Source organism: Cylas formicarius, unplaced genomic scaffold (genome assembly GCF_029955315.1).
Source record: "Cylas formicarius isolate icCylForm1 unplaced genomic scaffold, icCylForm1.1 PGA_scaffold_1__22_contigs__length_36826433, whole genome shotgun sequence".
In the NCBI taxonomy this organism is placed as follows: Eukaryota; Metazoa; Arthropoda; class Insecta; order Coleoptera; family Brentidae; genus Cylas; species Cylas formicarius.
Genome location: NW_026844264.1, coordinates 29892918 through 29916379, shown reverse-complemented (window position 1 = coordinate 29916379; position 23462 = coordinate 29892918). Strand labels below are relative to the sequence as shown.

Here is a 23462-nt window from a genome sequence, read left to right as displayed (position 1 = left end):
TTTATAATAATAATGTCGACACAGCAAACTATTTTCGTCGTTTTTGCTTGATCAATTTTTTTTCGGTCCTGATATTTTCGAATTTATTTTCGACCCCTGATGTTTTCGAAAATCGTGTTTTAAAACTTACATCTGGTTGACTGAACGCAAATCAAACAAACTAGAAATTTTGAAACAACAAAAAGCCCGGAGTTTTCGAAAGCAATTTCGAAAAAAAATTATTGCGCTTATAGTTTGACATTTATGGTCGAGATTTCCTAATAGACTCCGCTCAGGACGAAATTAGTAATAATCGGCAAAGTTCACTCAACCCGTTTGTATAAAATATTTAAGCCTAGACAAAATTCCGAGAAATTTAATTTTCTATTTGCGGAGAACTACTATTATCATTTAAATACGAAACGTTAACAAATGTAATCTTTAAATGTTTAAATATTATTTACAAATAGCTGTGACCTTAACAAATGCGATAAATTTTTGAGTTGTGTTGTTTTATTTGGTGCGAAGTTTTTCATATATTTTCAGTTAAATTAATATCTTTCCGAATATGGTTGCAATTGTATCACAGATAAGTAATTTTTGCATAAATTGTGCGTCTCCGCAAACGCATTTTATATAATAATTATATATAAAATAGATCCGATTTTTTTTTTTACGGTTTTCGATATACCCGCACTGATGTTTTTCGGTATGTTTAAAAAAAATACATTTAAAACAATACTTAAAAAAATTCCGCGTGACCTTGCCCAAATTGCATTTTAGTGTCATCAGCCCGGTGTAAGTAAATAATTTTATCGTACGAGAACCTTTCGAAATTGCGTATGTACCGTCGCTACAAAAAAGGGTATCGTAAGGTTAATCACCCGATATAATGGCAATAAAAAAAGTATATAAATAAAGTGCCAGTGGCCTGCGAATGGTTGGTTTTATTATTTGTTTAATTGAACGCTATTGACTTTTGCAAGCGAGTTGATGTTGTAATATGCAATAGTTCGGCAAAGAACGGTGCCTGTGGGGCACCAACAACTTCATTTTTGTAATTAGTTTCTAACCATTAATTAATTAAAACTGCGCCCTTCTTATTTTACACAGTGGCTATTTTAACAATTTTTAAAGTCATTATGTATTTGATTATAGTTAATTGTTAGTAATATAGAAGGTGTACAAAATGTACGAGACTTCATTTATACGATAAGAGTAAAGGGACATTATGATTCTAAAATATGCCAATTACAGATGTACAAATATTTTCTATTCACCTAAGGGTGCCTTAATACTTGGGAGAGATACAGGTGTAAAATTCACAAGTTTTCACTATTGAAAAAATAAATTGTGTTGTTTTTGTCCTTCGAAACAATATACAAAATCACTACGATTTGCTGTTATCAATAAAATACTCTGCTAAAAGGCTTTGACGTGTTTTAAGTTCCGTTTCTCATTCGTTATATAAAATTAATTTCTTGTGTGAAAAAACAGAGAAAACTATATTAAATGTATACAGGTGCCTCCAACAAAATTTCGGTATTCAGTATTTACTCTGGAGACACTGTCCTGGTCAAGCAGCCCTCTATGCTTTCGCAGAAAAAATATTGTTTATATGATTATATTCGACGCTTCCTTTCTTTCGGTTGATTAAAAAAGATCAGCCTGCCATCTTTTCTGCTTTGCGCACTGTTGCCCATCGCTGGCCACGCCACGGAACCGATAGTTGTTAGTTTTAAATGCATTTTTTCTAATCCCTACTCTACAATACCAGATTATGCATCTTTCAGACGTTCTTTGATAAAAAAAGAAAAGTTCGAGTCACTTTATGCGTTTTCGGTACTATAGTCACGGGTTTCTTCAGCCACTCGTTTATGAAATAAAGAAATTCATGACTATGGTGTGTTTACTATATTTATTGGATAATATACTATTACAAACGATAATATCACACAAGAAACGAGAATCGAAATAGATAACAAAAAAATAGAACACACAGAATCCTATGTTTATCTAGGTCAGAAAATAGAAGTTTCAAAAAACAACTTAAAAGCAGAACTACCGCGAAGGATATCGTTGGCATGGACAGCCTTTGGAAGACTCAGAGAGGTTTTTTGTTCAGGCCTCCCAAACACCCTCAAAGCGCAAATCTTCGATCAATATGTACTTCCAACACTAACATACGGTACAGAAACATGGGCAATTAATAAAGAAATCATTTGCAAGCTACAAACAACACAACGAGCTATGGAAAGGAGGATGATAGGTGTAACCCTCCGGGACCGAATAAACAATAATATAATCCGGGAAAGATCAAAAGTGACAGATGTCATAGAGAGATTATGTAGACTGCGATGGAGCTGGGCAGGACATATAGCCAGGAGCAAAGATGATCGTTGGACACGCAGAGTGATGGAGTGGAGACCATGGAGCAGTAAGAGGAGCAGAGGACGCCCCCAGACTAGGTGGACAGATGATATAAAGAGACTGGTGGGAGACAATTGGATGTGGCATGCGCAGGATAGAAAGGAGTGGCAATGCTTAGGGGAGGCGTACGTCCGACGATGGATGGATAGCTGAGGATGATGATGATGATACTATTACATGTTGATATTCACATTGATTTGTTTTCGGGTCGACCGGATGGTCCGGAGTAATACTTGAATCGTTCAGCAGGAATACTTAAATTTAAAGAAGATAATTTGTCTAGGGGGCTAGCTTTAATTTATGTATAATTAATGGTGGGTTTATTAAGTTTGCAAGCGTAAATAAATTGGAACCAATTAGAGCAGGTGCGGGTTTTCCGCAATGCAAAGGCTTTCCATGCACGTGGCGTGCTGAGTGTCCGATTTGTCAAAGCTACAAATTTTTGAGCAAAATTAGTTTTCCTTTTTTTTATTTAAATTTTTAATGCCAAACAACAAAATTTACCATTGTCGGAAATAGAAGATTCAGGATAATTTCAAAACGCTTTGACTGGTATTAGTTTTGGATAGTTCTGAAATGTAGGGAAACGATTAAAATATTATCGTGTTGTTAGCTATTGCGATTATGGAATTTATATTTATCTCAGATAATAAATTCTTCAAATTGACATCAAACTAATCCATACGTGGTTTTGCGGCAAAGTGGTTTTCGTATTACGTCAACGTGTACGGTCGGCTTTATCGTTCGCCTAATTTCGGTTCGGTTTGATTATCATTAACTCGATCGCTTGTTATTCGTTCGTTGATTTCGATTGGGTTTTGCAAAGGAGTTTCCATTTATTTATTTAAATTGAGTGGGTTAGTAAGCGTAAGCGAGCTATTGTTGGCCAAACAATGTGTCCTATCTAATACCATATTTAATATGAATGATATATATGGAGATAATACGAAACATAAACAGAAATAACGACATAAAAAACATAAGGAAAATTTTATATTTGATTCGGAATGTTTTCAAAATTATTTAAAAATAAACCCAAAAATTAAATTTGCGGTTTATTTAAAAGAACAAATAAAAAATACCTTTTGACGAATTTTCAGAACAAAAGAGAATTTTCATTTCTGAACTCCTTGCTTAATGCGTGTCCACAAAACACGTCTTTTAAAATCATTGATCAGGACAATACAAGAAATACAACGTCTTACTTTTGTGATTGGTATTGAGATTTAATATTCTTGAATTATTGTTATTTTTAGTACGACGTAAGTGTGTAAAAAGGTGAAACACCTGTAACCAATTGATTGAATGTTAATGTGTAGTCTAGTCCAACAGACCAAATCTGTGTGGCAGATGCCTTAGTATATTTTCGTAATGGACGGTTTTATAACTTTGGATAATTATATGCTAATAATACATTGAACCAAAAATGAAACTTTCAAATCGACATGAATTTCTTTCCAAGTTAACAAAAAACATTTAGCATTGCAGTTTTTGTAAAACAAAAATATACTTGGTTAGCAACACACAATTTTACTGACAGTAATTCACTGCTTAAATGAACAAGTAACTCGTTTTTGTTTTAATGATTCACGAAGTACAACAAAATATTTCATTTGGTTTTATCCTAATAGTTTTTATTTTCACTCCTTTTTAGTTTGACTATGTGAGATTCTCGTAATGTAATGGAATATATAGTCCGATAATGTATATTCATTTCTAGGTACCAACCATAAATGTTAATTTTGTTGGTATCAAAAACTAATGTTTTCATTTTCTCTTGGTTCTTAAGGGCCATTAATGGTTTTAAGTTTCGTCGTACGGAATTCTAAAAAGGAAATGAATCGCAATGTTAACATAATTGACGTAAAATTCATATTATTCTTGTTTTTTTTTTTAATTTCTGCTATATAAGGGCGTCATATGTAAAGCCAAAGTTAAGATGTACATTATCCCAGCGCAATATCTAAAAACATCTTATTTTCAATGAATGACATTTATTTTATGGAAAATGCCTCTTTCAAAATGGCTCTTTAAAAAGAGCTCTAAAAAATCATTACAGATACCTAGGTTTAGACCACATTTACCTTTAATTTGTACAATGATTAATAGCATGACTGTTGTCAAATTTTCATAGATATGTGATGATATTTAAATAGTCTAGACACCGCAGTAAGAATTTAACTTTCAGTCGAAAATTGGTAACGAACGGAAAATTGAACAATATACAAGGTGTTCTTTCTTAAAAATTAAGGTTTTAGGTCGATAGATTACAGTCAAAAACCTATGTGTCTAAATCTTCAGCAAGTTTCTCTCACCACCCTGTATATTGAAGATCCGAACTACTATAAAAGTAAGTTCAGAAATAATTTTGAAACACGCCTTTATCGATACATTTGTTGCTCACCGCAGTATCACAGTATATTTATACTACGGTAGCGAGCTGTTGTGGCCGAGAATGTAAAATGTATATCATTTTCTTGCAATATCAATTCGTTTTTCAATACATTAGTCTGGAGCGCCCACTTACATCGTACGGCATTTTGCAAATACCAACACGTCGTTAACGGTACACAAATGCAAAAGTCATGAGGGCAATATTAAATAAATTGAACATCTCGTTAGAATAGTGGTGCCTCCTAATGATAGCAATACGAGATCGATCCATTGTGTTAACGTCAGTTTGGTTTTTCTAGATTCCAATTAGATCCGACTATGTTGTTATCTGGATGTTATTGGGTTAAAGATAACCGCGTCTATGAATAACGATAGTAATATTGGGTTAGACAGACATCTACTTCAATAATAACAGTATACTTAGATGTAGTAGTATTATTATTTTTGTGTCCGCAGATGATAATACCAACATACCCAACGAAACCTCAGTGACACTCGAGTCGATATTTTTTTGGCATTATCATTGTTCCATGATTGAGTAAAAAAACATAATCCTTTGGTTTTAAATAAGTACACACAACAATTTTTAACCCAGCGCGCATTTTTAGTATTCACTCCAACCAAAGAATAACATTTTTACCCGGTTTTTCTTTATAAAAAAAACTCGCCAAGGAGGCAGCCAAATGGAATTGGAATTCCTACATCGGAATACAGGCACGATATATTTGTTTGGTTATTTTATATTGTTTTTATCGACCTATTTTGCGTCGTCTTTTTTGTTATTGGTTTTGGCACACACTTCAATCTTTATAGAACATTGTATTCGGACTAGCCGTCGTCAAATTTTTTTAGTTTTCGAAACTGATTGATTGTAGTTTTGGTATGTTATTATCACAACATATAAACTCTTTCTCTTCAATCATTTGCTATGTATTTTTTTTTCCTTCTTCTATTCCAAATCAGTGTAATTTGATGGCTAAATATATATTCTAATAAATTTTACACAACTCGCCACACAGTGTCAAGCAAGGTTTTATAAAAACCTATAATAATCAGCGCCGTTTTAAAACTCCAGTTCGTCACTTTAAAGCTTGAAAGAGCACAATACACTTAAAAGGCAAATAAAATAGGTTTGTGCCCCAATGTTTATATTAAATCCAGAGCTGCATGTTCTTTCTACCGCGTTGGTGCTTAAATCCCGCCACGTCAATAGACCATGTACTCCTAAGAGGTCTGTTTTCTGTAACCTCTTTTCCCTCGACAAAATAGCGGTGAACAGTTGCGTTTTTCCTTCTAATCGATGACAAAATGTAAGCACTAAGTGATGACCTACTGCTTTGATCACTTGGACGTTTCCCACCACGCGATTTGGATCGGAACCTAAATTTTATCGGGACCTAACTTTGAAAATGCATTATATTTTTGCTATTTTACCATCTGGTCCTGAACTGATCCAATATCCCGTGTTGCTGACGTTATACCGTAAGTGGTACTCGGTACTGTATCCATAGTCGTCCCAGTATAGTCTAAGATATCTCATTTCGTATGACGTTTTTAGATTTACATTTTCTAATCAGCCGACACGTCACTCGAGCCTACAAAACCGCGTAGAGTAACCGACTCATCTCCTAACTCGTATACACGGCAATACCATTAAATTTATTTCAAATAGGGCCCTAAAACTCTATTTTATTGTTTTCAATCTTTTTAATGTACTCGCTTTTGACACTCCTATATCGCAGAAAGTAAGTGAGAGCGATAACTCTTCAGTCAATAAAACTGAGACTTCGAACGACATATCATCACCACGCTTGCTCTATAAAACTTCTAACGCTAGAGCGAATAAGTTTTAAAATCTCATTGCCTCGCGCTCTTTTAGTCGTGTTGCTGGAAGCGTCGTAATTAAAAATGTACGCGTTTTTAATTCGCCATTTGCAGTGTCATGGAAACTTGCCGTAAGTGCCTTATTTAGTTCAGAAAACGTTGGTATATTTGTTTTCATTTGAGAATAGAGAAGTCCCTTGCGAAGTTGGGAAGTATTTGTTTATTTTTTATTTTATTTATAATATTTTATTTTTCAACAACGCATGGTGTCCCATGTGAAATATATCAGATCATTAATATTCTTTTATGGATAAGCCCTTTTGGATTAGCAAAAAATTAGGTTAGAGCAGCAGGTAAAGTTTAGTCGTTAGTTGTTATTAGATATTTGTAATTAATTTGACTCAGTAGAATAGAATAGGAAAGTTTTTAACGATATGTTGTTAATATGATGATTATTAAATATAAATTGCCCAACATTTTTACCCAAATTAATTATTTTAAGAATTTTAATCGAATGCCAGACTTTTAGTCTTAGTTGTACAAATTTGTTTTCAGTTAAACTTATAATGAAGACTTGGTTAACTAAGTTAATTGAACCCAGATATTTGTTGTTTTCTCGCAATATTCTCTATTTCCATCACTAGTCGTAACTAAGCTAATAATCTTTAATCGAAATTTGTTCGTGTCGTCGCTTGCTTCGTTCGCTTTTCTTTTCAAAGTTCGTCTTAGAACCACAAACGCTTCTTCTAAGCTAAGCGGCCTCTGAGGTAACATTAGTCCGTTCTGTTTCATTTAAGCCGAACGGAATTAAAATCCCTTAAATCTTTCTCTAAGGAACTATGGCGGATAAGTGGGTCAACTAACCATGCTAAAACTAATATTATTTTGTTTATTAAAAGTTTACTAGCGTAACCATAATATTTTGACACCTCTTGGGATAAAAACTTTGCGCTTGCTAACCGTTGCCACGACCGTGTTGTGTAAGATGAAGCCGTGAATAGGAGCAAGTATTTTCTAGACCAAGTGCAACAAACAATCTACAGAAATCAAAGTAACCAAATCAAAATTGCTAATAACGAGCCACAAATAAACTAGCAGGTTGAACGGAGATAATGGTCTGACACTCCAATGTAACGACCAAGTATATGAGGCGCTCAGTGAACAGTTGTATGTGGAAGGGTCGAAAGCTATCTAGGTTCACGTGTCGACTGCTCCGTGCATCCTTTATGAAGATCAAAAAACCGCTCTGTAGCCGCGATCTAAGCTTGAGCCCAAGAACACGGTCCTTTATGTGGTGTAGAAGCTTGGACTCTGAACGCATACTACGAGCTAAGATTAGAAGCTTTCGAGATGTGGACCTACCATAGAATACCGTGGATTGAGTATGTGAGCAACGTGAAGGTTCTGAGAAGAATGGAGAAAGATATGGAAATCCTGCAGTACGTGAGAAAGATAAAGCTCCAATATCTCGGCCAAATTATGAGAGGTTCTAAATATGCAACTCACCATCCAGGCAAAAAATTATGACAAAAGATCTGTTGGAAGGAAAAGGATATCTTGGCTCAGAAATCTGAGAAAAGGTTCTTTCAAGTATGCAACCAACGCCTTCAAGATCCGTTCTCAAGCGGAACTAGTATACAACTTCAACTCAACTTTTTTTGAAAGAACTAACTTGAAAATTAGACAGATATAAACACAGCCCTGTCTTTTTATTATTTAAAAATGTTCGATATTTTATTTTGTAATCTTAGCCTATTAGGTTATTGTAAATTGTTTATTAGATTAAGGAAAGTGATACCTCTGACCTCTGTCCCTTGTCATTTGATAATGTTTTCTTGGTATTAAAGGATATGGTTATTATTATTAACAAATTATGTCGAACGAGCAACGGGAATAGGTTGCCTTTAAAGCCCGTTAAAGCTAGCGTTGCTTGCGGAGTACGCCTCTGGAGTTTTAATGTACTTCCCGGCTTTATTAAAGATCAAAATTATGACAATGTTTATTAGAGAGATCCGTTTTGAATGTTCATTCGGGTAAACAACGTCGGTTCTAAGGAGGCAAAGGCCATTTCCAACAAACTAATTGCGCTCCGTGTCATATCCCAGGCGAGCTCTAGAATTTAACGCGGCTCTTTAGAAGACGATACGGCAGAACATCAAACGAAGTTTGCGTTTTACACATATCTGTGTCTTAAGTAAGTGACCTTAAAGTAAGTGACATTATTAAGTCGGCGACGCAAAACAACCCTTTGGGTGGTTTCCTTTAACAAAGTTACATTATAGGAACGTTGATTTTGTTCAATATTTAATAACAATATGTAAAACATTATGGGTTGAAAATAAATCGCTATTCTTACGCCATTATTTAATACCTACATGGCTATCGTTACTTTCTTACTTGGAGGAGAGGATATTTATTGTTTGGTTTCAACGCTGAAAAGGCTTTTCAAGAAATTAAAGGATTTCACGGAATAGTGATAAATAAAAAATATTGAATTTTATTCACTATGTATCTTAGATAAGGGAAGATACCAGCGATACCAGTGTCGAAAGATTTTTTTCTTTAAAATACTTGCGAGTTCTTTCAGAAAGGACCATATTAAATATGTCACATGTAAGATACACACAAATTCTATCAATTGTACAACAACAATGTACAACCATGTAAAAATCTTTTAGAATCCATTCTCGATTACTATTTAGTTTTCTAGAGGAATGCGGGTTGTGAGCAATTAATAATAAAAATATATTACAATATAAGTCTTAATAAAAGAGTGGCGACATTCGCAAATTGCGCTCTTCCATTTAACCAGAAATGCAATTCTGAATATTTTTTCTTAAGCAACCGCAGACATAGTATTCGGCACAAGCATATTTATAGCGTCGAACAATTTTTAACTCTCTGCCACAAAGCTTGAAATCTGAACCTTATTATAAAATTAAATTAATGAATGAAGTTTTAGTTAATGTTTTATTTATATTCTAGATAATTAATTAGTTAACTGATAAGCTCCTCATTTTTCATGGCTTTATACTAATCAGAGTTGGATATTTTTTTCAAATTTTGTTTTTAATAAATTTACCAAAAAAGTGTAGGAGCGAGTAAAAATATACAAATCATCTTTATATGAATCTGCTACCAACGTTGTTCAGATTCAAGCAATTATATATGGGTATTTCCTATTTACAAAGACCACCCAGAACAGCACCTGCTGAATGAATAACTCAGACCAGGTAAACGAACTTGTCTGTTAACAAAATAACGAAATAACTGCTAGGACGAGCCCAAACCAAACGTTGCATATTAGTCCCAGATATTTTTGTTTTTAGAGTTCGAGTTTTTATCATAATCCAGATCAACTGTACATTTTTGGGACGATCTGTATGATAACAGCAGTTTATTACTCTCATAATTAATAATTTTTTTGTCAAAAGCCATGGGAGGTAGATAGATTATTAAATGTCTTTAAAATCTACGATATAGATTAAAGGTTCGTCTCGTTGATTCTCCATTAACTGAATACTCAATCGTCACTTGAGTTGATATTTCATCACACTTGTGAATAAAATCCTTAAGTTGACGAAATAACCCCACTTACATTAATTGGCAAAATTTCTTTTTCTCTCTAACGATAAAATATATCGACAGTTATCAAATTTAACATAAGTCGATACTTTGTGATTTTAATCTTTCATTTTCGTTTAGAGTCATGAAAGTGTTCTCTGGTTGGTTGGGAATCCGGTAAATATAAATGTCTCATCGCGTTCAAGCTACGAGGGTCGTTCAACAAGTAGTAGTCAAAGAATATCGAAAATAATTTTTTACCATTAACTAGCACTTAAGTTTCAGCTGTAACTCTCACATAGTTTGATTGTTGATAATTGAAGTAAACAAATTTAAGCTGCCTATATAATGTGAGTTTTGAGCAGCGATTAATGAACGCTCGTATTTGAAAGTATTGACGTCGAAACAAATCAAAGCTGTGTTTGGAAGTGGAGGCCCTATGGAAGTTTCTACGGCCGAGATGATCGAAACAATCCTCCAGGTTTACTCGCGGAATTACTTGCATTGATTATTTGGGAAAGGCAACTACAATAGCAGGAGAGTATTATGCTTCACTATTGGAACGTACGAGCAAAAAACTCAAGGAAAAAGAAAAAAAACTTTTTCAGCTGCTATTGCCATAATTATTGAACTGAAATTCCAGTTCTTACAACGTCTGTATTCACCAGATTTGGCTCCCAGTGTTTTTTTTTGTTTGCAGACGGAATCGGCTCGATTACATCTAAGGATAAAATAAATGTTTCAAGCTCCTACGTTTTAGCGGCTTGAAAAAATCGGAATAACGCTTAGGCAAATATACATACTTGAATGGAAATTATGTCGAAAAAGGAAACCGTTGTTTCCTACGTTTTTTCTAAGGACTTATCAAACGAGCCTCGTAAAAAAGGGGAGTAAGCCCCATCAGTATACCGACGAATTTAATACTCGGCGACAAACAACAAAACGTGAAATTGCATAAACAGATATTCGTCGGGCACGTTCCGAATTATCCCGCTTTATAGTTGTTTATTTCCGCTCTCCATTTTCGTGCACATTTTGAAACTGAATTACCGGTATTTTGCGAAATTATTAAACGCAAATTGCCGCAGCTATATTCCGTGAAATTAAACCGAACCAAAACCGGGTTAAGGTCGTGTCACAACTCAATCGAACATTTTTAATGACATTGTGACATTTTCCGATTGAATTCGATCGCGCAAATCTCGGGTGTCGAAACAAATGACGGTCGCCCGTAAATTGGTTTTATTTCTACATCGAAATGACTAGGATCAGTCCCCGACCGCGACTAGTTTGACTGCGCATGTCTTATAATGTCGAATAAGTCCAACTTAAAGATAAATCGTGCAAAACAACCAGTTATGTTCTTTGGAAAACCCAAAAACAATATCGAAAAAGATCAGTAGGTAATTCTAGAAAATAGATAATTTAAACTAGACCGATTGTGCACAAAAAATTGGTCGCAAGTCTAAAATTGCCCTATCCGCTTAGGCACATCCTTTACCACAATACCGCAAATACGTTTTCTTTCAGATCCTTGGGTTATCAATTTTTATCAATTTTAACTATTACGATGACTGATTCCCATATTGGTGACCGGTAGAGACCTGAGTCGCGGTTAAGATTGTTAGGTAGAAGAATTGTTTATTTGTCTTAGTCTTAATTCTTTTTCATGTTCTTTGATCCTAGTTGATATCTTGCGTCCCGTCTCTGCGATGTATTCTTTGCCGCATATGCATGGAATGCTGTAAACTTCTGGCATCTCAAATGGAATTTTTTTTGTCTTTGACGTTATATTTCTTCTGGGAATCAGTCATCCGAGACAGTGTTTATACCCCTCATTTAGCTACGCCGCCCTCAAACAATATAAAAGCAGGTACAGAGTAAAATGCGAAACAGTTTCAGACAAGCTCTGACGAAGCCAACAGGATGATTGGCGAAACGTTAGCTAGTTCGACTCAACAAAAACCGACGCAGGAGGAATCAGAAAGTTTATACAATGTAATACTATTTTAATGTAATAATATTTTAAGTGAAAAATTGGGGATGAACACAAACCTGGGGCGCCACATATTGTTTGTAGGGTATGTGAAGAAGGTTTACGACATTGGACTAATGGAACCAGGCGATCGCTACCTCTTGGAATACCTATGATATAGAGATAGCCAACAAATCATCATGATGACTGCTATTTTTGCATGTGCCATGTTCGTGGTTATAATACTAGAAATATTAAAAACATTGTTTATCAGAACCTTAAATGTGATGTTGGTGATACATAGAGTGTTCCTCAGCAACCACAGTTATTTTCACAATCCGAACTTCTCGGCTTATTGAGATACTTAGGTTTACTTAATTATCTTTCCAACATTTTAGCATCTAGGCTTCGAAATAAAAATTTACTAGCACAATACGTTAAAATTTCATGTTTCAGCAAGGGCGAGACAGAATTTAGAGGCTATTTTGAACAAAGTGGTTCACTTGTTTATTGTGCCGATATTCCTAAACTAATAAAGGATCGTACAGACAACAGTCCTGAAGACTTTCTAATGGACTCATCGAAAAGAAGCCTGAAAGCCGTTTTTTTGCACAACGGAAATGCTCTTGCTTCTAAACCTGTGCAAATAAAAGAGTGCTAGGAAAATGTTTGAGAGAACGCTTGAGAAAATCAAATACAAAAATTATGGGACTTCAACTAGGTCAGCAGTCAGGATGTATGGTTGGGACAGTAGAACAGGAATTATGGGATTAAGAAGCACCACCTAAGTCGCCTGACGCAAAATGGCTTACTGTGGAGCAAAGAAGACAATTTCACTCCCAAACGTTTTTTTTTCACACTGTCATAACAAATTGCCTACAGTATTTTGCCAATAAAATAACCAATAAGACTGCATAACGTGAAATTGTTATTATTTATATGTAGTGTATAATTGATGTACATCTTATTTCAGTTATTAATACTATTAAATACGAAGGAAATATTGGAAAATGCGAGAAAATATTGGGAAATATATATACAATATTTCGGTAATTCAAGGAAATATTTCAAAATATTTTGTTTTTTTTTTCTAACTAACTAACTAACTAACCGAAGCCCACCAACTTATAATCTTTAAATTTTAGGGAAAATTACTCGTTACATTATACTGGTTTACTTCAAAACTAGAATCGCAACAAAAAAACAAACTTAATATCTAAAATAAATAAAATCATCAAATCGAATAGCGAATTCCTATTCGTTAGATATCACTTCTTTGTTGTAAATTATCGGTAAAAGGAAAAAAATGTCCCTTTCCTTCATAATGTTACATTAACTTCATACGAAATTTCACAACTCGCAACACGTTTGAACAGTAGCAATGCGAAATACGTAAAACTCCGAACCCACGGATATTGTGAAAGGGCGCCCGACAAATCGTTTATAAAATATGTCGAAACCGGAAGACACCAGATACAAATATTAAGTAACCTAAACCAGTTGGTGGTGAAGATAGATGGGTTTAGCCAATCACATTTTATAATTTAAAATGCAGTAATAACTTGCGTACACGGTCTGGCGTTACTTCGATTAGTCGAAAATGATAACGTATGGTCACAGAAGTGGGCTACAGAACATGTGTATACTACTACTAGTACTTAAATATTTAGTTAGAATGTTTTCTAACCTCTCATACGAAATGAAAGAGGCAAATTTTTATTGAAATATAGGGCGTTAAAAAAATAGTTTTATGTGCCTATGGGCAAACAATATCTCAGTTAATAATAATTGTCTTAGTACTTTTCTTTGTGTCCATTTTAAATTTTCAAGTAGTTCAGTTTCATAGGCTGGCGCCATGGTCACCAGATGTTTTAAGTCTGAGATTCTTTTGATGCATAGAGCTACCTTAAGTGAAATTTGTATTCGACCACAGAAGAAGAACAACTAAAATATTTTCGAGCAGTAACGAACGCATTCCCTATTAAAATATCAGAGTGGTTCGTGTAAAACTTTCATTTTGGGATTCTGCCGCTCCCTCTATCAAAGGATTGTTCTAATCCCTTTGTCTTTGTCATTTGATAATATCTTTCTTCCCAACTATCTTAATATACAGAAAAATCAATCAGTTTTGTTAACGTACGTTCTAGGACCGAAATATTAAAATTTATTAAAAATAATATGTGATGTGATAACTTGTGATTTCTAGTTGTCAGAATGTCAGATATTCTCGATGGAACACGCGTAAGGTTACTACGAAGAATCTTCACTCTTTCTGACTAGTGCAGGAACAATAACGCCGACAATCATGGTCATGGTGTTCGGGGTCGGCCGCTAAGCGAAACAACAGGGAAGCGGTACGGGCTGTAATTTTCAATTCATGTCTAATTTTTGCTATTCTCTCTTCTATTTTTTTTTGTTTCCTCCCGAGGTAACTGTACCGTAGCGTGTATTCTTGTCGTGCTGACATCTGCGCGTACCGCTCCCCATATTTGCCCGCGATAATCTCGAAAAGGAAGCAGATCTCGCCGGTCTTGGGGGCGGGGCACTTGACCCCTAGTTTGCCTTCAACCGGTTGAAGAAGGTGTCAAGAATTACGGCAGCCGAAGCGTGACCGTGTGACCCGCGATATCGTACGGTTACCGCCAAAGATTCACACCCCTTTCCTGGTCGTAAGGTCGTTCGCGACTGACTGACTGCACTTTGCAATTACAGGTAGTTAACAAATTTGTTTATTTTCCTTACAATAATATACTATTAGAGGCATACATTGTTTCAATCGGATTTGTTTTACAAAAGAGGTGCAGACTCTAAACTTCCTTAGATTGCAAAATGCAACTTTAAATTACAGGTTGATACATGAAGGAAAAACTAAAAGTAAAAGGCTAGGCTAAAATCCCACAAGCTAAGAAAAGAAAAATAAATAATGCTTGCTTGAATGTAAATTCCTAAACCCTACCCTCAGTAGTGAAAAAGTCCAAATGCTCGTTTTCATTGGCCAGCCGAGCCGCCCTCGCGACGAACGTATTACGTCCATAGTTGGTCCGGTGGTACGGTACAAAATATGTGCTATTTAGACGAGTTATTCGTATTGGTGTCTAAAATGTAATTTTTGACAGAATGGAGGGTCAAAAACAACTGGAATTAATAAGTTTGAACAGCGACATCAGGCCTGCTTCGTCACGACGAGCTTTCAGCGTTTTCAAGGGCCAGATAATCGTTATAAGCCAAGTCGATATTCAACTTAAAGGCGAAAGAAATAGTGCTGAACTTGTTGATTCGACGAATATTACATTGATAATCAGGATTCCATAGAGATGAAGCATATTCCAAGTGGGGTCCAACCAGAGCACAATAACGCCCAACATTTTATAACCCTTTAAAATTATGTTGGACATATGATTGTTAAAGGCAAAGCAATTCCTAATTATATGAAGGAAACGCACACTTTTTTACATGCCTGCCTAAGCCGGCCTTAAATTTTTTGTGGTGTTTAAGTTTGGCAGAAATGCCTACATTTATGAATATAAGATCTTTGAAACTTTATCCCGAAAGAAAAAGGAAGTCTTGCCCAAGAATGCCACAATGCCAAGAAGGAGTTCATAGAACAACATTGTGCAAAACTATAACGGTTTACCAAATGTCGTTGAAAAGGCAGGTATTTGGATTAACCAAACAATGAATGAAGGGATAGAGTAGTAAAAACTAAAGCTATTGCTTAGAAGTAAAAGTAAAAGCTTAATTTTAGTATTAGGAGGGACAAATTTTTGAACAGAGAAGTAAAAATACTACGAGACTACGATTGTTGTACTTCAAGAATTTTTGTTTTATCAGTTTTAGAAATTTATTTTCTATTTATTTATGTGGCTTTTGTTTAATATCTTCCACCCTAGCCCCCAAATTTCACACACCAATCTGCATTTTGTGTCATTTTGATTCCGTGGGATCTTCGCTCAGTTAATTTGGTTATCCCTGAACATTTAGCGAGATCTGGACATATTTTGAGGATATAACTAATTAACCAATACTACAAATGGAGATATCAGCGTATATGTTGGTTGTTGGATTGGTTGGGGTTGAGATTTAACGGGGCCGTGCATTCGCATATTGAACGACCTTTCTGTTCTCCTTTTTTGACTTGTTCCTTTCTACCTTGAAGTAGTAGTCTGAATCGATAAAAATTTCGAATTGGTACAGAACCGATTTAAATTGTACACTACTTATTGATATATGAAGATATTGTTCAGTGGATTGTTATAATTGTATATTCTGTCCGTATACATCACAAATGGTGTTCCGCACTACGGAATCCTTTCGATTTCATCTATAATGTGATTAAAAACGGTCACGCAGAAAGTTTTCGCAAAAACTCGTATTCGAACCACATCAAACGAACCCACTTTAAAGCAATAATGATAAATTGAGTGCGTAATAAAGTTCCACATCCATCCGGAAGCCTAATTGAGTTATTTCGAGCGCGTTTAACGCTTGACGAACGTTGTTGCTTGTGCACGATTTTAATTTGTGCGATTAATTTGCGGGGAAAACACGCGAAAATAATCCGTATGAAGGGGGTTGGGGGACGTGTCAGCGATACAGTTAAAATTCATTGGTGTTAATCTGCCAAACCGCTGCGCCTCATTTCTCACTTAAAACCATCTTATATTTATTTTTTTAAACGTTGAGAACGACACAGGTTTTTCAAGGGAGTATTGTATATTTTCCAGGAGCTTCGTTCCGCATCACCTAAATAAAAAATATTAGGTTGAGAAAGGTAAATGCAGATACGTTCATCATTTATTCGTCATGAATGGTTTTTCGATTTGCATCTGATATTTATTTTGCAACGCACAATAGGTGGTTAATTAGAATTAGCAAGATAATTGCTATGCGAAGGATCATTGCTTTAATTAACGGCAACAATAGGAAAATGGAAAACGCGCTAAAATTGATTTCACACTTGTATTAGTTGCGTTAATAGCCACTTATCTATGAAAGTTTTAGTTAATTAATTTACCTAGCTATTCCCCGGTGTGACCGTTATCAGTAGAAAGAAACCAAAATGCAACTCAATTTAATTTTTTTTATTATTGGTTTGAGTTATGTCTACATGTGATAATATCACTTATAGGCTACTATTATGTTGTCTTATATGCTCGGCCAAGAATTTGTAAACACAACCTCGTACGAAATATGTATTTATTGGTTATTGTAGTGCTTCCAAATAGAACCCCAACAATATTAGCACAAGAATGGAACTCGTATAGGAATTTTTCGTCGAAATTGAAATTGTGTTTTCATTATATACCGACACAAAGAGCTCAATTTTCCACGAAAACTGTCTGCTCCGGATAAACATGCAAATTGCACGTGTCTGACAGTAGAGGGAGTTAATAACAAAATTGCATCCGTTTTGAGTGGCCCAAAATAATACAGTAATACAAACTTGGCAATATCGTCTCAATAAAACGCAAAAGATAAAGAATTGTATTTTTAGTTGCGCAATTCGAAAACAATTTTTTGTCAGGTATATTCGTTCCGAAACGCCACTGTATCTAATAGCCCCCTGTCATTATCAAATTTCAACAAAGTTGTTCGCTAAAGGGTCATTAAAATATTTTTATCTCAAACAAAATCCAAATTTTTTAAAAACAATTCACAAAATGTAAATTACGCAGAGACCGGTTCTGCTGTTATAATAAAAAGCAAATCTATTTATCCATATGATGGCTAGTTTTGGTTAGCCATATCTCATGTTAGTCCTACAAACTAGAAGAAAATGCATCTATTATAATCTACTCCCGATAAGGAACCTTTTTTATTTTAACTTTGCTTTTTGCGTTTTTAATAATTTCCCCTGTCCTTTGCGTTTTTAATAATTTCCTCTGTCTTTTGCGTTTTTAATAATTTCCTGTATCTTTTTCGTTTTTATAATTTGCTCCTTATTTTGCATTTTTAATAATTTCCTCTGTCTTTTGCGTTTTGAATAATTTCCTCTTTATTTTGCGTTTTGAATAACTTCTTCTGTCTTTTGCGTTGTAAATAATTTCCTCTGTCTTTTGCGTTTTTAATAATTTGCTCCTTATTTTGCGTTTTTACTCATTTCCTCTGTCCTTTGCGTTTTTAATAATTTCCTGTCTTTTGCGATTTTAATAATTTTCTCTGTTCTTTGCGTTTTTATTAATTTTCTCTTTATTTTGCGTTTTTAATATTTTCCTCTGTCTTTTGCATTTTTAATAACTTCCTTTGTCCTTTGCGTTGTTAATAATTTCCTCTATCCTTTACATTTTTAATAATTTCCTCTGTCTCTTGCTTTTTTAATATTTCCTCTGTCTTTTGCGTTTTTAATTTCCTCTGTCCTTTGCGTTGTTAATAATTTCCTCTATCCTTTACGTTTTTAATAATTACCTCTTTTTATATTTATATTTATTAGTACAATTACAAAATAGTGTAATTAATGCGTTAAAAGGCAATCGAAAGCGATATTTTACTTGTGTGTGTGGTTTAAGTATTGTAATATATTGTCTCAAAACTTTTGCCTAAAATTTAGATGTTTTAAAAATATATGGAATTTTGTTTCCATCCTGTACCTGTCGCGTTTTTTGGATCGGATGTTCCGTGCTCCGTGAAGACGATCCGTAAGTACGCGACCGGTACGACGGAGCGTTCTTTCGACTTTCCGGCGAGCTGGACCTGTTCCGAAACGCAATTCACTCTTAGTTTTTTCTCCCTTTTTCAATCGTCATTGAGGAAATGAACACATTCACATTAATATTAGCGTTGACTTGCATAAATTAAAGTATATTTCACCCCTATTTTAAATATATATATATATATATATATATATATATATATATATATATATATATATATATATATATATATATATATATATATATATATATATATATATATATATATATATATATATATATACAATATTTTCAAAATCGCTGTAGATAACTAAACTTTAAACTTTAACACTCAGTGAGCGACATTTTCCTAGAGCTCGTTTGGCTCAAAATCATTATTTTAACGAGTTTAGTTTAGGATTGCCTTTTGGTGCATTCATTTCGGGCCACCTTAGATAACTGAAGCGTGTCGAATTACTGAATCGTTCATTTCAAAAAAGAAAAATTAATAAATATACTAAATACTTATTTGCACCAACAAAACATTCCATTTTTAGTTGACTAGTTTTTAGTGTTTCTTAAAAACTATACTTTTCGATTGTTGTGTTGTTTGAAGTGAGCTAATGTTTATAAATTTAAATAGACTCCAAATGCCCGAATTCCAGAATGAAGATTTTAATTAAAATTTAAGAACGTTAAACCCGATTTACCGGTTTTCACGTTAAGAAATATAAAGCCAAAACCAGATTTACCACAGTCCAAAAATCTCTTCTATCCTTCAAAAACCAAATTACGTTTGTTCACACCCTTCCTTCAATTCCTCCACCCCTCAAACAATATATAAGCAGGTATAGATTAAATAAGATGCGAGCCAGTTTCAGTTAAGGCCGGAAGAGAAGCCAACAGGATGTTGCAGTTTGTGGAAATCAATCCACATCCTACAGCTTTTGTATTAAGCTTTTTTTTTTCTACTGTTGTAAATTAGGATGTTATGAATGCCCGACGTACTAATACAGGGCCCTGCATAAATCTACATATCTAATCTGAAGCTATTCGTAAATCGTGAAATCTGCAATAATATGCTCAAAATTTAATTGGATCAAAACGTTCACGCCTGCTCCCCTACCGTTGCCTATAGTTGTCGCGGCTTTTTCTTGACAATTTTTGAACTAAAATGTTGGTGAACCGATCGCATCGGTGCGACGACACCGGTGTTGTCATTTGGTGCCGCCCGCACGGCGCACAATAACATATCGTTAGTGAAATCCTCCCATTCGTGTTCTCCATAGCCTCGCCGAACACGTCCGTTCATTAAGTTCTAGACGATTGGAGCTCAAACGGCTTCTCCAGAAAGAACAAAGCGTATTGTGTCCGGCGGTTACTTCGATTGGCTGTGTCCAGATCAACGCAACGGGACGGAAGCGCAAAATGGGAACGAGGGATATACGCTCGTTACTGTATCGAGAACGTACGTGTGGACGGGGGTGCACGGTGTGCAGTGGGGTCAAATTGTGCATGTCTAAAGCTATTTTGCACGCGGTCGTAGCCATGTTAAAGCGATATGTCCCGCAGATAAATGTATACGAAGATGGCCGAGTCGTTTGGTCTGAACGGTTTACACCGTGTTACTCGCAATCTCGCGCGATGCTGTTTGACAGACTACCGGAACTGATCTCATATTATTTAGTTGTGTTTGTGGACTTTTCTTCGGTGACCTCTTAAAGCCGGTTTTCCACGAAATGGACAGGCAAGGTTATATTTTGTCTTGCATTTTTTGGTTATTTTAAAAGGTCAAAAAAGAAACTAAATCGAAGCTATAATTCTTCCAGCTCTTGGATTACCATTTGTTTTTGTTTTCGATCCTTTTTCGTTGATTGTTGTGATGATGTAAAAACACCACTTTTTTAACAATTAAACGACGTATTTGGAGAAAAATATTTTATTATTATTAATTATGGCCGGTTTATACTGTTCTCATTAAAAAAAAAATATCATTCATAAAATTTTTGCTTACCAAGCATGAGGAAAAAGCAAGACATGTATTAGTCAACATAAAATATATAATTAAAGGGGAAAAATAATTCAATTCTTTAAAGAAATTGATCTTTTATTCGCAAAACATCTGCTTGTTGCAGCAGGTAGTTACTAGGCCTCGTACACTGTGGTGGTTCGATATCGTGGAAAACACCAAGTGAAGCGTCTATGATTAAATCGGAAAGCAACAAACGAACGTGGATATTATCCAGAAATAATTTGTCAGCACCAATGAAGATATATTCTTTAATCCTTGCAACCAGAACCTTCGCAGTAGTGCCATTACGTTCAGCTTTCTAATATGTCAGCAAAGTCGATACGAGAAATTGCCAAAATTGAAAGTAAACCACCCCGGGACGACGAGAAACAAAGTAATTCCGCTGAACAGGGCGCTTTTGACATGTTATTTAGAATTTCGAAGCATAAACGAATTTCTCTCGCGTTTAGAACCTTAAACATGTTTTTTGCCAATACGCTTCTCAGAAGGGCTCCGAAATGAAATTGTCACATCAAAGGCGAAGGGTGTGTTCGACAGCTGCTTTCACCGCTTTTCCTTTTATTTGACGAGTTGTCTACGTTTAGTACTCGTAAACATTTCCCTTTACTAATTCACCGAACTGAGGTGGCTTTTACTTGATGAAAATCCATTTGTCAAAATGAATAAGAACTAAAAGTTCAGATTTTCACGAAATTATATATTATGACATGACAATTGTTTCGACAACACCGTTTTTGATTTGATAAAGACACGGTGTTGTCGAAACAATTGTCATGTCAAAATCTGAACTTTTACTTCTTATTCATTTTGATTTGTTACTAATTTTACTAATTTACTAATATTTTAAAATACTCGAACTTTGTCACTTCACGCACAAATCTTTGTGAAATCATTACGTATTTTTATTATTTTTCTAAAATTTTTGAGTATTTTGAGTATCTTTAAATATTGAATAAATTAAAGTATATAATTTGCCAATATGTCATTAAATAGTTATTTAACATATTCTCAAATTATTTGTAGATCTAAGATGTGACATTTCTTACTCTCTTTCACTCTTACCGATTTTTTCACTTGGCACCCAATATTTTTAAGATTATGACGTTTAAGGTACAATATAAGGCTTTTTCTCTATTTGGCTGTAATTGTAAATTATTTCATCAACTTATAATAATAATTTTCTAAATTCCTATCTAAATTTGTTAAACATGGTTTTTGCTAATAATTACTGAATGAAAGTTAAACAGGAAGAAATTAAATTTTTTTGGAAAAATTTCAAAAATATTATTTTTTTGTGCATTTTAAATATTTATGACACTGACGATACAATTTTTGAGCAGATGTTTTAGTTTTTTTTTTTATTTAACTGTAATATATTTATTACAAAAAACAGAGGAACATTTAGAAATCTGTGAAATCTGAAATGCGCGATATCTGTAAAACTTGATGGGTGCGTTAAGTTACGTAGTATTCCATTTCCAAATGGCGTAGCGTTATTAATAATAATCAACTTTATTTCACATTGTGTCATAAATTCATTAGCCAAAAATAATATACCGAACGCAAAGAAAATTAAACAATTATTTAAATATTACAGAAAAATTCTTCTATGGAGTAAGGTTCTAACTCTATCAATAGCTTTTTTTATTGTGTATTTAAAGATTTTTGCATTTGCAATTGTTTTGACCTCATTTGGTAATTTATTATACAATCTCAGGCCCATGTAATAAGGACTCCTTTCAGTTAAGGTTAAACGGTGAATTATTTTTTATTATTAAATCTCACTATGCATGCAAAAGGGCAACAGGGGCGACCCACCAATTATTTATGCGTATTCAATTGTTTGGCATTGAAGTTGTCCCTGTTTATCAAATGCAGGTAGGTCGATTTATTGTAATTTTAGCGTTGCTATCCATTCAGAAACAAGTTCCGCAAACGCATATAAAGAATGTTAAATTTTTTACGTTAAATTTAATATTTTTGGTTTATAAAAAATCGTTATAATCGTTTTTTAGTGTATTTTTCAAATCCAATATTTTTGTTGGTAAATCAGCCGATGATCTCTCGCTGTTGCTATGCTCGCTATGCGTGGTGAATCTCAGCTGCCAATCTATAATCACTACTGAAGTTAGATGTTTTAGCATTTCTTCAAGGTAACTTTGAAAAAGAAACTTCCGCAGGCTGTAGAACACTTTTCCAGTCTTTTTTTTACCAACAAACAATTCATCATCCTTGAAATTTATATTCTGCATAGCAGCGTTCTACTTACTTAAACTCCATCAAAATTCTGTCTAGATTCGTATTTCGTCTTCAAAATATGGAGGAAGCTAAAATTTTTACGCTCATGGGTTAAGTATTTTTACTATAATTTTAACGTGTCATATGTACCGGGTGGGCACTTTATTAGGGGCCTGTACCTTTTCTCAGAAATTACTGATTGACTGACTGACATTAGTTATAAAAATTTTAAATGAAACACCCTATATATTTTGATATTGTTGGAATTTTTGCCAAAAATAAAAGTAACTTTTATAGAAACCATTTGTTAGACAGAAATTGAGATGATATATAGTTTTTTTACATATGTATACCAAATTATAGGTATTTTGACCCGCTTTGAGAAAAATATCAAAAA

General features: G+C 34.3%; 1 protein-coding gene across 6 annotated transcripts in view; it reads left to right on the top strand.

Annotated features, from left to right (window-relative positions):
* The window catches only part of LOC132696590 (nuclear receptor coactivator 3-like), a 292746-nt gene that overhangs the window by 93931 nt on the left and 175353 nt on the right, over positions 1-23462 (top strand). The window lies entirely within an intron of this gene.